Raw genomic sequence first — 16611 nt, 5'->3', positions numbered from 1 at the left:
AGATAGATATAGAGGGATACATACGAAATTGCCAAAGTTGTCAAAAGAACAACATAAAGAGGCCTCTAGAAATCACGAAAATACCTGAACATGTTTTCGAAAGGTGTGATATTGATTGAGTAGGTCCACTGAATCAGATGGACAGTTTAAACAAGTATATTCTAACGTTTCAAGGTGCGCTGATGATGTTTATGGTACCTAAACTGATTGACAGGCAAGATGCCGATATACAATAGTGCACCTGCTAGTTGAGAAGAATATATTGAGGTATGGGATACTGTCAATATTGTTAAGTGATCATCATCATCATCATCATCATCATCATCATTTAACAGATCCGGTTTCCCGAGTACCAGTAATGAGCCTCTTCACTTCGTCCTGTCCAAATACACCTGTTCACAGAGGACATTATCCACTGTCCATCCTCTGGTCACTAGATCAGCCTTAATCAAGTCCATCCATTGGGTTCGAGGTCTCCCTTGAGGTCTTTTCCCATCCACCTGTCTTTGCAAATTTATTTTGGCTGTTCTAGTTGGCTCCATTCTCATCACATGCCTGCACCATTGAGGTCTAGATGCGCCAATTCGGAAGTAACCTCATGTGGTAGCTGGTAGTATGAATCTTTTTTAATATGCAGCATTTTGCCTTCCTCATTATGAAGTTTGCCAAACCAGACAGCTGAATATTTCATTTATGCCTTATTCCTTGTCACACTAAGTTTTTCCCAAAAACCTGAAATTCCATGCTGCAGTGCACCAACTCTGAATATTAACCAATTGGAAGCTAAAGAAAGAGTATTAAATGTATTCTACTATCCTCTTTGCCACCAAACCAGCCTGTCGAGTATCTGATAGTAGTACCTGCAAGTATACCGTGTAACCAAGTTCTCATAATGAACCAGTCAGAATTAGATTCAATTACTGTTCTACCTTGTATTGTTCCAGTGACTAAATACACGCATGTGAGTCAACATTATCCTGTTGTGTGGGAAGTTTTATAGAAACATGCTACTTAGCCAACTAGCGCTTTTTTTTTTTTAGCAATAAGTTTGCCAACCTAATAGTTGTGTCTATGCTAAGGATTACTTCTGTTCAGACCTTGATTTTAGTTTGAGTACAGCCAGTGTGAAACAGCATGTTAACTAGCGGAAATCACCAAGCCTTGTTACACTAGAGTTGTGTCAACACTTAGTCAGCCAGTTGTTATCCTTGTAGGTAACAGCCGGTTACACTCCGTGTCATAACCCCATGATAATTGTCACCATATCAAGGTCTATTTCTGCCTCACTGTTTTGAAGTGTAATGCTTGGAATAATTATTTCTGAGGCATGGACACCCACCCCTAATATAGAGCTTAGGCTGTAAGGAGAAGATATCAAATTCCATGTCAAACACTTCTACGGCCTTTGAGCCCTATCAATGTCAGAGTTAAGTAAGAAACGCAGTTTGGGATTCATTTATACACTAAATAGCTTACAATGGGGGAATGCATACACCTAATACCTTATGCTACCATAGAGAAATCCTAACACATATTTTACCTACTTAAGTGACACTACAACTAGCAGGTTAGCTCACTAGAGAATTTTTCAAGCTAATTTGTTACCCCAATATTATGCACGCCTGTGTGAGTGTTCCATTTAATACGCTGTTACTTGTGAGCCTGCTGACAACGACAACAGCAGCCACCCATTAAGGTGCTGCAGCCACAACCACCACTGCTACCCTGATGTCACCCATCCACTGGGCCTACCTCACCCATCTATTGCAAACACAGGGCAATGGCCAGTCGGTCTTTCACAGTGCAGCAACAATTACAAATTACGAATTTATTGTCAACTTAGGATTACAGAACACCCTTGCAAAGTGATTAACTGCAAGTAAAAAAGTAGAGCCTTTCCCCCTTTTAGTCTGTAAGGGCCCTATGCCCAACACCACCCTGTCTGAGGGCACAACTATACTTTTTTTTTTTTTTTTCTTTAAAGAATTTTGAATGGTAATTGCTGCTCCTGCAGCAGGAGTGTATCAGACTACTAGTTCAGATGGAATTATACCATGGAAAAACAAAAATTTTTATTATCTGCCTTTCAAATGCAGTTAATGTAAAAACCCTGCTTGGAGCTGGCTTGTCCTGGGCAATTACTGTGATCGTGCCATGAGTAGTTCACCTGATAAGCACTCGGCTGTCCACGGGTAAAAATGCTGACTGCACGACGTTGCTTATTACACAATTCGTGCAGAGGGAATCGACAGTGAGTGTAGGATGGGTCACCCCAGGCCCTGGGGTGATCACTGAAAAGAAGTAGCCATGAAGGTGACACTTTTCTCCGCTGGCTCCCGAACCGAACAGGGGCACCTACGCTTGTCTCCTTGATGGCTTCATCTCAGGCCGCCTTCTTCAACAACTCCGAACTGGCTGCATTCTCCTGATGATGCTGTTTACAGAACCAGAATAAATTTTTATTATGGTTTAGTCTGAAACTTTGCTTCAAAATGGACACCCCAACCTCACCTGTCTGCTCCTGACCATCCTGAACAAAGGAAAATGTGACTAAAAATTTAGAAACCAAACCTGCAACGAAAAGGGAAATGAAATGATTAGGGACAAAAACCTACTTATTGAAGGAAAATACGAGCCATTTTGTTATTAATAAAACAAAGATTACTTTGATTATTTGAAGTCCACGATGAGACAGAAAACTATGATGAGTCCCAAAGAAGCTTTGTGAACACTCTTTAAGGATACAGGCTACTTTTCTGGCTCAATATTATGTAAAAATTGACACCTATTTCTTTCAGGCACTGTTTATAATGTATATGTTTTACAGATTTTTTGTTGATATCAGGTAATGCAGCACACTTCCTAAGCAAATTAGAAGTATTTTGAATATTTTTGAACCTGTTTACAGTTATTAAAAAAATTACAAAGAAATTGATGCATTTCTTCCCAAAATGCTTCCTCAAATTGAGGTACCATTTAATTCAATGTTATACATTTGAAGGAGACCAAATTTTTACCAGATATGCATGACATGATGGCTGAGGTACTAGACCTATTTAATTCCACCAATTATGTATATTACAAGAATAAAAAAGTATCACATCTTACAATTTAATTTTTATAAATTTTTCCTAATAAAATGTTATTTTTTCTATAATTTAGCTGATTCTGCAATAAAGCTTAGGCCTACTACATAAGTATGGACTATTGCAAGTTCCAGAAAAAAAATTACAGCAATGCTTCATAAACTTTAGGAAATATTTGTACCTGAATTCTGAAAAATACAGCTAGCGGGAAATTGTGAATGAAGATATGAGTCCAATTAAACTGTGCCTCAGAACGTTCCTGAAGCATAGTCTTCATCCTCCAGCATTTCTTCATCTTCGAGCTTCCTCTTGGCATTCCTTTTAGCACTTCTTGCTTCTTTAGTAACTTGAAGAGCGAATCTTTCAGCTTCATGCACCCATTGTCTGTCACACGCAAGCAATTTTCTTCCATATTAGAGCCACATTTTATGCCTAAATTTCTCAGGTCTTCCAACCTTCCTATCATAGAAACTATCACAGCATCTAGTACACCAACTTTCAATATATTTAGTCCTACAAAAACATTCTTGGGTGATCTTTCCCACATGCAATGGTTGAAACTATCATTTTTATTCTGAGTGCAATCACGAAGACATCTACTAACCAAAACAGGGTCACTCAGGTCTCTAAAAATTGGTTGAAGAGAATGCTTATGATGGTATATCTGACCACTTTCTTTTGCTTTTTGGTAACCACACCAAGAATCTGCTCCTTTAGGGCAATATCTGAAAAGGGCGGTCACCTGTGGACAACTTGTGAAAGTAGGTGGTCCATACTGCTTTTCTCACTGCTGTAACATCATTCAGAGGTGCAGTTTGTCTAATGGCCAGTCCATAATAACTATGAAGAAGGTCTATTTCAGTTACTGTCAATCTGCCTCGGCCAGACAGAGATTTTCCATCAGACAGCAACTTTGCTTTCATTTATCTTCATAGCTTCCTCAATCTAGCACCCATCCTCTTTTGCAAATGTCCACAACACTCCAGTTTTGTTACCAAGGTATCACCATAACCACTGAACTCATTAATTTTATGAAAGCTTTAGAGTCCCCATCACCTAGGTACGTCGTATATATAACTTTATAAAAGGGCACCGACCTCTGAAATATTTGGAGAGCTCCACTGTACTCGTCATAATTCTTAGAACACTGGTGTTCAATACGTCCTTCAAGTGTTACCATGGCAAGTGTGCCAGTACTTACATAAGCACTCAATATCAACAACTTTTCCATTCTCCAGAGAAGTAGCACTTACACCACCATTCAAGGAATGATGTCCTCAACATTGCCATGTCCCATCAAGTGCAACAGCATTGTCCCTGGTTCCACTAGTATTTACAGTTTCTTCTACTGCATGTTTCAGAGATGCTTTAGACACAACCGTCAAGGCACCTAAAAGTATTTTTATGTACTTGCTGAACCTACTGGGAGGAGGAGGAAGGTCCATCAAACCACAAAACGTTTGAGCAGCCTATTGTGCACACTGCACACACTAACTTCAAATTCACATCATACGAATTATGCACAATGTCCGAAGTCATTTTCGAGGTAGATTTATTGCAGGATCTACACAGAACAACTAATTTTGTCACTAAACTCTTCCTGCTACTTTGTTGTTCAGTTATTTTCAGACAGCCTACACCATCACATTGTTTACATTTCATCACTTCCTTAATCAAAGAAGATAAGATGCCCACATCAACAACAAATCCACTACAAACAGTGTCATTGTTAACACAAAAATTTGAATCACCAGGAGACGTGCCATGTGGGAGTTTCGTCCCTGAAGAACTGATACATAGGTTACTTTCAACAGTATGGCTTGCTTTGTTTGTGAACTGGTTACCACGGAATTTACTTTTATTGGATTTCTTGATGCATGGCATAGTTTGTATTTATTGCACACTAAGGATATGTACTTCCACAAATACAGGGTGTTACAAAAAGGTACGGCCAAACTTTCAGGAAACATTCCTCACACACAAATAAAGAAAAGATGTTATGCGGACATGTGTCCGGAAACGCTTAATTTCCATGTTAGAGCTCATTTTAGTTTCGTAGGTATGTACACCTACGCTCAATGGAGCACATTATCATGATTTCATACGGGATACTCTACCTGTGCTGCTAGAACATGTGCCTTTACAAGTACGACACAACATATGGTTCATGCACGATGGAGCTCCTGCACATTTCGTACGCTTCTCAACAACAGATTCGGGGACCGATGGATTGGTAGAGGCGGACCAATTCCATGGCCTCCATGCTCTCCTGACCTCAACCCTCTTGACTTTCATTTATGGGGGCATTTGAATGCTCTTGTCTACGCAACCCCGGTACCAAATGTACAGACTCTTCGTGCTCGTATTGTGGACGGCTGTGATACAATACACCATTCTCCAGGGCTGCATCAGCGCATCAGGGATTCCATGCGACGGAGGGTGGATGCATGTATTCTCGCTAACGGAGGACATTTTGAACATATCCTGTAACAAAGTGTTTGAAGTCACGCTGGTACTTTCTGTTGCTGTGTGTTTCCATTCCATGATTAATGTGATTTGAAGAGAAGTATTAAAATGAGCTCTAACATGGAAGTAAGCGTTTCCGGACACATGTCCACATAACATATTTTCTTTCTTTGTGTGTGAGGAATGTTTCCTGAAAGTTTGGCCGTACCTTTTTGTAACACCCTGTATATGTAGCACTTGGGCAATAAAAATTCAGTAACACTGTTTCAGTGAAACAAAAGTAAATACTAGCAAAGATCATTTACAGACACTAGAAACCAGCTCTGTTACCAACAAATACATTGTATCATACATATAATTACTGGAAACAGAAAGTTCAAAGTTCTTTTCGAAATAATACTGGTTTCTTTAACAGAAATAAAGGGGGCGTGGCAGCATACATGACCGTAACTTTAAAATTTAGTATATATAGGTCATTTTTCATTTGAAATCCTATAATGTATATATCAACATAACCTGGAAAGACTATAGAATTTAATAAAGTCATAAAAATTTAGATTTTTCCACCATTTATAAGTACCCTGTATCCTTAAGTTGGTCAATGATACTGCAGAAAGAGGAATTGCTCTGATAAAAAAGTTTAATACATCGATCAGGGACAAACAATGAAACCAATTTTTGTTGAGGGTAGCCTAGCATCACCAAGTGAACAAAAGAAGGGATTGTATCATTCCAGGTTTATTAATACAACACATTTTGACTGACATACTACCTATTAATATTAAGTGACTGGTTTTAATATTATGTTAAATTTGTGGTTTCTAGTTTTCCCAATTAACATTGAAAAATCATATTTTTTGCTGACTTTTATGGAAATGATCAAAGTGTGTAACCTTACATTAAGCCTGCAAAAATTTTATGTTACAAAATGCAACACCTTATGGGACACATCCTTCCATTCTGAAAACTTTGTTACAACTCCAAGTACTGAGTTGCTACAAACCTCTGAGCATACAATGGTAAGATCTTGCTTAACTCAACTGAAAAACCTAGTGTACAAGAAATCCCAAAGTTTCTTGAACACATTTAAATGTGTATTATTACCCAAACAAACTAGGGGTGTGCCCCAAATTTCATAATGTTGCTCTGTGAAACTTTCTGGCAGATTAAAACTGTGTGCTGGACCGAAACTTGAACTTGAGCACTTGCCCGTGAAAGGCAAAGGTCCCAACTATCTGAGCTACCCACACGACTCACGATTCGTCCTCACAGTTTCAATTCCACCAGTAACTCGTCTCCTACCTTCCAAACTTCACTTGTCCACAGAAAGGCAAAGGTCCCGAGTCTCGGTCTCACACATAGTTTTAATCTGCAAGGAAGTTTCTTACCAGAGCACACTGTGCTGTAGAGTGAAAATTTCATTCATGTTGCTCTGTGTTCCATTATCAATGGGTTACGAAGCTAGAGTTGATGACACAGTGTCATAAGTATAGAAGGTTCTTTTAAAAGCTGCTTTCCTGCAAGGGAGCAGTAGGTATCTGGATTAAACAGGATGCCACCGCTGACATCAGAAATCAAGGCTTGGATTGCCAGTGAATCTCGGCTTTGTCCAATGCTAACTGGAATTACAATGATGCCTGTTATTCCTGAGTAGGGAAAGTTGGTAGGGTACTGGGAAGAAGGAATGAGTCACACAAGTGCGTGCTTATGATTTCTCACTGGCTGGACCTTTGAGTGAGCTTCACAGGATTCAAATGAAAGGACTACTGGGTTGCCACTGTTCACAAAAACAAGACTGAGAAATATATCAGATTTTTCAAACAATGTTTTACACCTGCTGATGAATTAAGGTTAAAACCAAGGGCTACAATCTTTGAAACAGGAAGTGAAAGGCTTCTCTCTGGCTATAGAGCAAAACACCGAGGAGTCGCCTATGTTAACCTCCCACCTGCCCCTTCAGATGCCCTACAGAAAGGTCAGTTACACGTAAAGAATGTCTTCAGGGTTCACAGTGTGGTGCTCTAACGTAGCAACTTTATTCTGCCTTTTTCCCCTCACTGCACTTCAGACCACAGCAAAGAGTAGACATCTTGCAGTATTCACGTGAAAATTTTGTTTTTATTTGATTTTTGATATAAACAATTTGTTTCCTATATGTGTACCTGAAGTTTTAACTCTCCAAAGAAGGAAAAAAAAAATTGAACAGATAAAATATCTTTCTGAAGATTTACTTTAATTTCTAAAGATCTGACAAGTTTTAAGCATGCATATTAAAAACCCTTCAGGCCTGTCCATTTGCTAACACTACTGCTAAAACTTTCTTTACACACTAAAATACCACAATAAAACCACTTGCACACTAGGGCACAATGCTGTCAATACCAACACAGCACAAATAATTCAAGTTTCTTGGTGTGGGCAATTCTGAACAACAGATATATAATTTGCATCAGTTACGACATCCCAATATAGCCAAAGAATTTAGTGAAAAACAGAAATTTTGACCAACATATGAATAATATGCAAAAGAACAGAAAAGTGGATAACTGTTGCGTTTTATGGCAAAACTTGTGTGTAAAATATTTTAAACCTAAATCAACATCTGGTAACCAACATAATGTAACATACAATGACAGCCATTAATGATGCCTTGTTAACAAAGTCAACACATCTGGGCGATTAGATAAGTTCATTTTCACCATGTGAAAGACATTTCAATTGATAGAAACATTCATTAAACAAATGTTGGTCCATAAAAAATTAATTTATGTTAAAAATATCAAATATTTCTCAAGCATCTTCTAAAATCATTACTGGGCATGAGCTATAACATGACATGAAAGAGGAGATCTACATCCACATTCCTTTCATTTACTGTCAGAACTTAGTCAATGTCAAAACTTTCTCACATGGAATGTGCCTGTTTTACTGTAAATAGTCTACAAATACGTGAAAAAGCACATTTAATTTAACCTGTTTCAGAACACTCCTGACTCTTCAAGTTAAAGATATGGATGGTCACAACAAGAATAGTAGTCAATAAGAGACTAGCCACAGTGTGTGAATTTTTGACTAATGACTTAGCAAAGAGCTGTGCAGTGTAGAGCTTTCCACAGCCCTGGCACCACATCCAAGCCTTCTGGTAATGTCGAGAGCTGCACCTTCAGGTGAGTGCAAGCTACGTGTGTTCCACATCCAGAAGAAACTCTCACTGTACCAAAAGTCTTGACGAACACTGCTGTCACCTGTGAGATGAAATGAAATCTAATTTAAAAAATTAAATATGAGATGGCATATTATTTGTAACAAGGTATATCTTTCAAAAGTTATCATTAACTGCTTATGCTCAAGCCTTATGGTATAATAAACTAACACGAAGAAATATATTAATTGAACAGTATTCAGACACACACAATGCAAACTACTCAATGCCTCAGATTACAAGTGAACTTGCTGCAAAGGGCTCCTTTCAGTGCCTTAAAAAGGCAGAGTAAATAAACCTTAAAAAGATGTTCCACTTGGTGTTGTCCCACCATATAGTAATTTTTGAACCACATTTTGCCATCTACAATAACCTGTATACAGCATTTCCATGTGTAAGCTTTCTATGGTGGATCTGATGCATCATTATCTGGTGAGTACCACCATTGCAAAACTGACACTCAATGTATCTAATTCTGTTTTGTAACAAAGAAAACAATCAATTAGTGACATCATCACTTAATCAGATAGATAAAAAATCTACTCACCAAGCAGCGGCAAAATACACATGACAGACAGTTGTAATTGGCAGCTTTCCTTTTCGTCTCGTACGGTGTAAGTCTCCCCTGACTTGTGGTTCCTGGTAATGTTCCCAAAATCTACCCGTTTTCCTAGACCCTTCCAGTCCTTTTCCTTCACTCCTTCTTCAGGCAGAATTTGAAGAGGAAGGAAGAGGAGCCACTGGCTCCAAACACTTGCCAATTACAACAGTCTTTTATGTGTGTTCGGTGGCCGCTTGATGAGTAATTTTTTTTATCTATCCAGTTAAATAATTCCGTTTTGTGATTCTTGTTTTCAGTAAATCTAAAATACAAACTTTATTGTACCACAGCAATTGCATTATAAATGAGCTGATACAGTGGCAACACACTATGATCTGGCAGTTTAGGTTTAAAATACACGAACAATCTGATTTCCTGTTGATATAACGTCAAGTTTAACACATATATTTCAGAACGACACAACACATATAAGTCACAGAGTAAGTTGACAAGCAAGACATGCGTACATGTTAGCATTCGAATGAGCACTGAGTCCCAGTCCAGCGGCCGCTGCTCAGCTGGCCGCTTAGGTGGCGCAGCTGCTGCATGGCTGGCAGACAGCGCCGCACGTAGAGGACGCGCGTAATTGCGCGGCGGCGCTTTGAATGATCGGCGAGTCACAACATTTTTCCCCCCTTTGAAATTGTTGCACTGATCTTGATGGAGGTGTCCTGGAGATGGCTAACGTCCATAGTCGTTGTTTGACTCGCCGTAAAGTCTCGAGGCGGCGGCTTCCCGTCCGGACGGAAGTGTCCCTGATGATAACGGGTCGAGATGGCAGGAGACGTAGGGGTCGAATCTGCTGGGGCCCCACGCACCAATCTGCCCATTGTGGCAAGCCCAGTTGATATGACAGAAGACATGGGCGATGTGTCGGCGTCCGTTGGAGGAGGAGGCGAGTAGATTTGCTCTGACAGAGGATGCTCATCCGGTTCATGCATGGGCACGTCTCCTGGTGGCGTCCGTTCTTGTGCTGACATCGCGATGACGGTGAGAGGGCTGCGTTGTGAGTATTGAGAGATGCCAAGATCCCAAGCGTCAGGTAGAGCCAAAGGTGGTGTAGCGGCATTCGGAACAGGTGTTGCTGGCACACGAGGCCGAAGCTGGTCCGAATGACGCACTGCAACACCCGTGTCCGTCTGGATTTCATACAGGCGTCTTCCACGGTGTCTTAAGATGCAGCCCGGGCTCCATTTTGGCCGCCTGCCATATCCCCATACCCAGACGAGGTCGTCGGCGGTGAACCGGCCAAGTGAAGGCACCCGCGGCCATGAGGTGGAAGGCCGCAGAAGATGAAGTAGCGTGCGGGGCTGTCAGCAATGTAAGAGCTCAGCCGGGCTGTGGTCGCCCATGGGGGTGAAACGGTAAGACGCCAGAAACTGGAGAAGCGCATCATCAGCAGCAGAAGAAGTCATAAGTTTCCGCATTTGAGCCTTAAATGTGCGGACCAGTCGTTCAGCCTCACCGTTGGATTGTGGATGGAACGGCGGGGCCATGACATGCATAACACCGTGACGAGCACAAAAATCCGCAAATTCAGAACAGGCAAATTGCGGACCATTATCAGTAACAAGAGTAGAGGGGAGGCCTTCCAAAGAAAAAATGCGGGCGAGAGCACTGGTGGTTGCCGCGGTGGTAGGCGACGTGCAACGGACAATGAAAGGAAAGTTAGAGTAGGCTTCAATTACGAGGAGCCAATAAGTACCTAAAAAGGGTCCCGCAAAGTCAGCATGAATGCGCTCCCAGGGCTTCTCAGGCAAAGGCCACGGTGACAAAGATGACTTCGGGGCAGCCGCCTGTGATGCACAAGGGCCGCAGGCAGCGACCATTTGTGCTATTTCAGAGTCGATGCCAGGCCAGTACACATGACGGCGCGCCAGAGATTTTGTGCGAGACACACCCCAGTGCCCTTGGTGAAGGAGGCGCAAGACTGAAGCACGCAAAGACGCAGGTACCACAACACGCGGCGAAGCATTGTCAGTGGGGAGGAGGATAACACCATCCCTAGCCTTGAGGTGGTAGCGCAATGTGTAGTAGTTCCGCAACGGATCAGAAGTCTTAGCGGACGGGCGATCTGGCCAACCCTTCTGAATACAGTGTAAAACCCGGGAGAGGGTAGGGTCAGAACCCGTAGCAGCTGCCAGACTGTCCCCAGTGATGGGGAACCCGTCCACAACCCGCTGCTGGGCAACATCCAGGTGGAAACACAAAACTTCATCCCTATCGAATGCCTGATCAGGACCCATGGGAAGGCGAGACAGAGCATCAGCATTCGCATGTTGAGCCGTTGGCCAGAAATGAATCTCATAATTGAAACGAGACAAGTAAAGAGCCCAACGCTGGAGGCAGTGTGCAGCCTTGTCGGGAAGGGATGTTGATGGATGAAACAAGGAAACAAGTGGTTTGTGATCCGTAACAAGGTGAAATTTTGAGCCATAGAGAAAAACACCAAACTTATGAAGAGCATAAACAATGGCCAAAGCTTCTTTCTCAATTTGAGAATACTTTTGTTGGGCATCCGTGAGCGTTTTGGAGGCATAAGCAATGGGTTGTTCCGAACCGTCAGAAAAACGGTGCGCAAGGACTGCACCGACCCCGTATTGAGAGGCGTCTGTGGCAAGAACAAGATGTTGGCCAGGTCGATAAGTAGCCTGTTTCAGCATAGTCTTCAATTTTTGGAAAGCCGCATCGCATGACGTGGACCAGTGAAAGGGCACGTTTTTATGTAACAGGCGATGCAACGGCTGAGCCACCGAAGCCTCAGACGGTAAAAACTTGTGATAGTACGCTATTTTCCCCAAGAAGGCCTGCAGTTCCTTAACAGATGTAGGGCGAGGAAGGGCATCGATTGCAGCAACAGTTTGCTGAAGTGGACGAATACCATCCCGAGAGAGTTGGAACCCCAAGTACGTGATAGATGCCTGAAAAAATTGTGATTTCTGAAGACCGGCAGTCTGTAAGACATGAAAAAGTGCGCGGAGATTTTGAAGATGTTCTTCAGTGGTGGAGCCAGTGACAACAATGTCGTCCATGTAATTGATACACCCAGAGACAGGGAGCAATAACTGTTCCGAGAATCGCTGAAAGAGAGCAGGGGCGCTAGCAACCCCGAATGGCAAGCGTTGGTATTGATAGAGGCCGAAAGGCGTGTTAAGGACCAGAAACTACCAGGAAGCAGCGTCGATAGGAAGTTGATAAGCTTCTGACAGATCAATTTTAGAAAAATACTGGCCTCCAGCAAGTTTAGTGAACAGTTCTTCAGGACGGGGCATAGGGTAAGTGTCAATGAGGCATTGAGCATTTACAGTGGCTTTGAAATCGCCACAGAGACGAATATCACCATTTGGCTTAGCAACGACAACGACAGGAGAGGACCACTCACTGGAAGTGACAGGAAGCAAGACCCCTGAAGTAGTGAGACAATCCAACTCCCGTTTTACCCGATCACGAAGGGCCACAGGAATGGGCCGTGCCCGAAAAAACTTAGACCGAGCAGTGGGTTTGAGCGTGATATGAGCTTCAAAGTCGTTTGCACGGCCTAACCCAGGAGAAAAAAGGGACGAAAATGTCGTCGACAAGGAATCCAGTTGAGCATAAGGAATAGCATCAGAGACAATAATGACAGAGTCATCTATGGAGAACCCAAAAACGCGAAAGGCATCGAAACCAAAAAGATTTTCTGCACTGCTCTGGTCGACCACAAATATGGGAACAGTGCGAACGACGGATTTGTAAGATACCTCAGCATTAAACTGTCCCAAGAGAGAAATCTTCTGTTTATTGTACATCCGTGATTGCCGAGTGACAGGTGACAGGAATGGAGAACCCAACTGTAGATACGTCTGAGAATTAATTATAGTGGCAGCAGAACCGGTATCCACTTGCATGCGAACATCTCGACCAAGGATTTGGACAGTGAGGAATAACTTCCCTGAAAGGGAAGAAGTGCAATTGACAGACAACACAGAATCAGAATCAGCATCACGTTCATGGACATCATGTATGCAGTCGGATTTCCAAACGGAAGACACATGACCTTTCTTTTTGCAATTGTGACACACAGCCCAATGTTGGGGACAATCCCGCGTGAATGTTTCGTAAAACACCGCGGACATGAAGGAAGTTGCTGGGGGTTTTGCTGCAGTTTCTTAGCAGGCTGTTTACGGCTAGGCCGAGGCTGCACGTGGGAGCGCACTGCGGCCACGTCGGCCGGCGGGGACGGGCCGCACGCGTCGTCAACAGCGCACATAGGTTGTATTTCCCCGACATCACCCCACATCTCTATTTGCGCCCCAGCGGCGTGAGAAATTTCAAAAGACTGCGCAATGGAGAGAACTTCATCTAGAGTCGGATTCGCCAACTGAAGGGCACGTTGCCTAACTTCTTTGTCGGCCGCCGACCGGATAATAGCATCCCGTACCATGGAATCGGCATAGCATTCTTTGTGAACGTCAGTAACAAATTGACACTTTCGACTGAGGCCATGAAGTTCAGCAGCCCAAGCGCAACAGGATTGATTCAGTTGTTTTTGACAATGATAAAAGGCAACACGAGAGGCTACCACATGCGTTTGCTTTTGAAAATACACAGACAGAAGTGAGCACATTTCAGCAAAGGACAAAGACACAGGATCCTTCAAAGGAGCCAATTGCGACAACAACCGATACATTTGAGGTGAAATCCAGGAAAGGAACAGAGACTTACATGGTTGTTCGTCCGTGACATGAAATGCCAAGAAGTGCTGTCGAAGACGTTTTTCATAATCAGACCAGTCTTCCACCGTCTCGTCGTAAGGAGGAAAAGGAGGTATAGCCAACGACGAGAAACGCCCCGCATTTGACGAAGTCGCGAATCGCCGCTGTTAGAAGCGTTTGCCGTTCAAGGAGATTTTGCAATAGTTGCTCGACAGTAGCCATGGAATCCTGTGGGTCAACGGTGAAAAGGAAAAACCCATTACCTCGTCGCCAATTGTTATAACGTCAAGTTTAACACATATATTTCAGAACGACACAACACATATAAGTCACAGAGTAAGTTGACAAGCAAGACATGCGTACACGTTAGCATTCGAATGAGCACTGAGTCCCAGTCTTGCGGCCGCTGCTCGGCTGGCCGCTTAGGTGGCGCAGCTGCTGCATGGCTGGCAGACAGTGCCGCATGTAGAGGATGCGCGTAATTGCGCGGCGGCACTTTGAATGATCGGCGAGTCACAACACCTGTTTCTGCGCAAGCAGGCGAATGACTGGATACTTTCTTACCAATGACTTTACCAGTTTCTCCCCATCAATTAATAAAGCTTGAATAATTCTTGTCATTTCCACTGCAAAAAACCAGCACTAATGTGGGGAGATTCAAAACAACAGTGAAACTATGATTAACTTCTTCTGTAGTTTAGGCCCCATATCAATCACAATTAGCCCAGTCAGAGCCAATATAATTTAACTGAGAACAGAATCCGATTAAGGGCATCTCGATGCTGAATGTTCTGGCTCTGGTTCGCGGTGGTCACGTGGTTAGGGTTTGAGCTTCGCAAGATGAATGTGTTATGTAGCAAACAGTTCAACTCCCACTCAAGTTTAAGTTTTAATTTAATTTTTTTCATTACTGGTCATATTATTTAATTTATATGGCATCTGAGAGGTAATATACTACTACTACTACTACAACTATTAATAATATTAATAATAATAATAACAACAACAACAACAACAACAACAAACAACAACAACAATAATAAAGGAACCATGTGTATTTGTAAGAAGTTTTAGCAAGTTTCATGTTATTTGACTACTTACTAACTTTAGTTAAATTCAATTATTACAACAAACTATAACTATTGACAAGTAGATGAAGAAGCTCAAACACTAACCACTTGATTACCATTAGCATTAACGTCTGGCACATATGCGCAGCTACGTCAGTTACAAAACAGGCACATAAAACCGCTCTTGCGATTTTCTCGGGATTGTCAGAGTAATGCACCTTACTAGTTGCAAATTGTGTTGTTTTAATGGCCTTCTAAAGGTGTAGAAAGTTTGAAGTAAATCCATGATCCCAATGTTGTGGCCTCCCCATGTCAGACGTGAGAAAGCAGATAATTACATTCTCATCAAGTTTCACGTATCTAACACGTCACACAGAAAGATAAGAAAATCCTACAGTCAAGTTCCTGAGCTTTTGGTGAGCAAATTAGTTTTGAAAACTGGGATTCCAATGTTTCTCAAAAAGGAAAGCTGACAATCATTATTCATTGCCTCTTAACTCAGGGCAGTTGAATATCACCTCCATAATGCAAAAGTCATTTAAGACCTGAAAACTGACAAGTGAACAGACTAGGAGAGGAAAATTAATTTAAAACTGTAATGAAAATGGAATAAAGGTGGGTGGGACATGTAGCCAGATGAATGGATGGCAGATAGACGAATCGAGATGCAACATAAGGACATGTAGGTAGATAGAATTATAGGGCATGGAAGAGCAATGTGCATGTAGCTGGAGAACACAATGCCTGGAAAGGTGCAGAGGTGGCTATTATCCAGCAGGAGGAGCCAAAGACCTGATTCGATCCTCTGGGACCCGTAGGCCAAGGCCATACTTCTACAACCACATTCCGTAAGCTGCTTAGTGGTGTGTGGTGGAAGATATCTCCAGCACAACTATAATTTTGTCCTTTCGTGTTACCTTCGCAAATGGTGTGCAGGAAGAGCAACTCTCAATAAACCTGTGCAAAGCTGTAATTTCTCAAGTTTTCTTGTTGTGGCCATTCGTACGACGTATGCAGGATGGCGTAATATAGTGCCTGACTTTTCTTCCAGAATTACAACAGTAATGGTCTCAGTGATATGCACCTCGTCTCTCTGTGTCTGTTGCAGACATGCTTGACGAACTCCGGTGGCACTCTCATGCTTACTAAACGATACTTGCTGAGGGTCACAGACTGATGAACAATACTTGACAATCGTTCGAAGAAGTGTTTTGTAAGCACTTCTTTCCTGGATTAAGTGCACATTCTTCAGTTGTGAGAGAGTCAGATATCAGACTGAAATCCATTGGAAGAAACTTGTTTCATGTGGTCCTACCACTTTAAATCGCTCCGGATGGTTAATACTAGCTACTTTACAGCTGTTTTGCCATTTTCCATAGTGTTCTCAAGTAAAATACTCAAACAACAAAGGAGCTGTTCTTGTATTGACATAAGTCACATTTATTTACATTCAGAGTCAACTACTGTTCCCAGACCAATTGTAGGTCCCCCC

At 42.2% G+C, this 16611-nt stretch overlaps 1 long non-coding RNA gene across 7 annotated transcripts in view; it reads right to left on the bottom strand.

Moving 5' to 3' along the window:
* Positions 1-7764: 7764 nt before the first annotated feature.
* The window catches only part of LOC126473560 (uncharacterized), a 196662-nt gene continuing 187815 nt past the window's right edge, over positions 7765-16611 (bottom strand). For all 7 annotated transcript variants that reach the window (XR_007586486.1, XR_007586487.1, XR_007586482.1 and 4 more), the window contains exon 4: positions 7765-8797. This is a non-coding gene — a long non-coding RNA (uncharacterized LOC126473560). The remainder of the gene's footprint in view (positions 8798-16611) is intronic.

This window comes from Schistocerca serialis, chromosome 4 (assembly GCF_023864345.2).
Source record: "Schistocerca serialis cubense isolate TAMUIC-IGC-003099 chromosome 4, iqSchSeri2.2, whole genome shotgun sequence".
Lineage (NCBI taxonomy): Eukaryota > Metazoa > Arthropoda > Insecta > Orthoptera > Acrididae > Schistocerca > Schistocerca serialis.
Note: the sequence above shows the minus strand (reverse complement) of the source record. Positions and strands in the feature narration are given on the sequence as shown.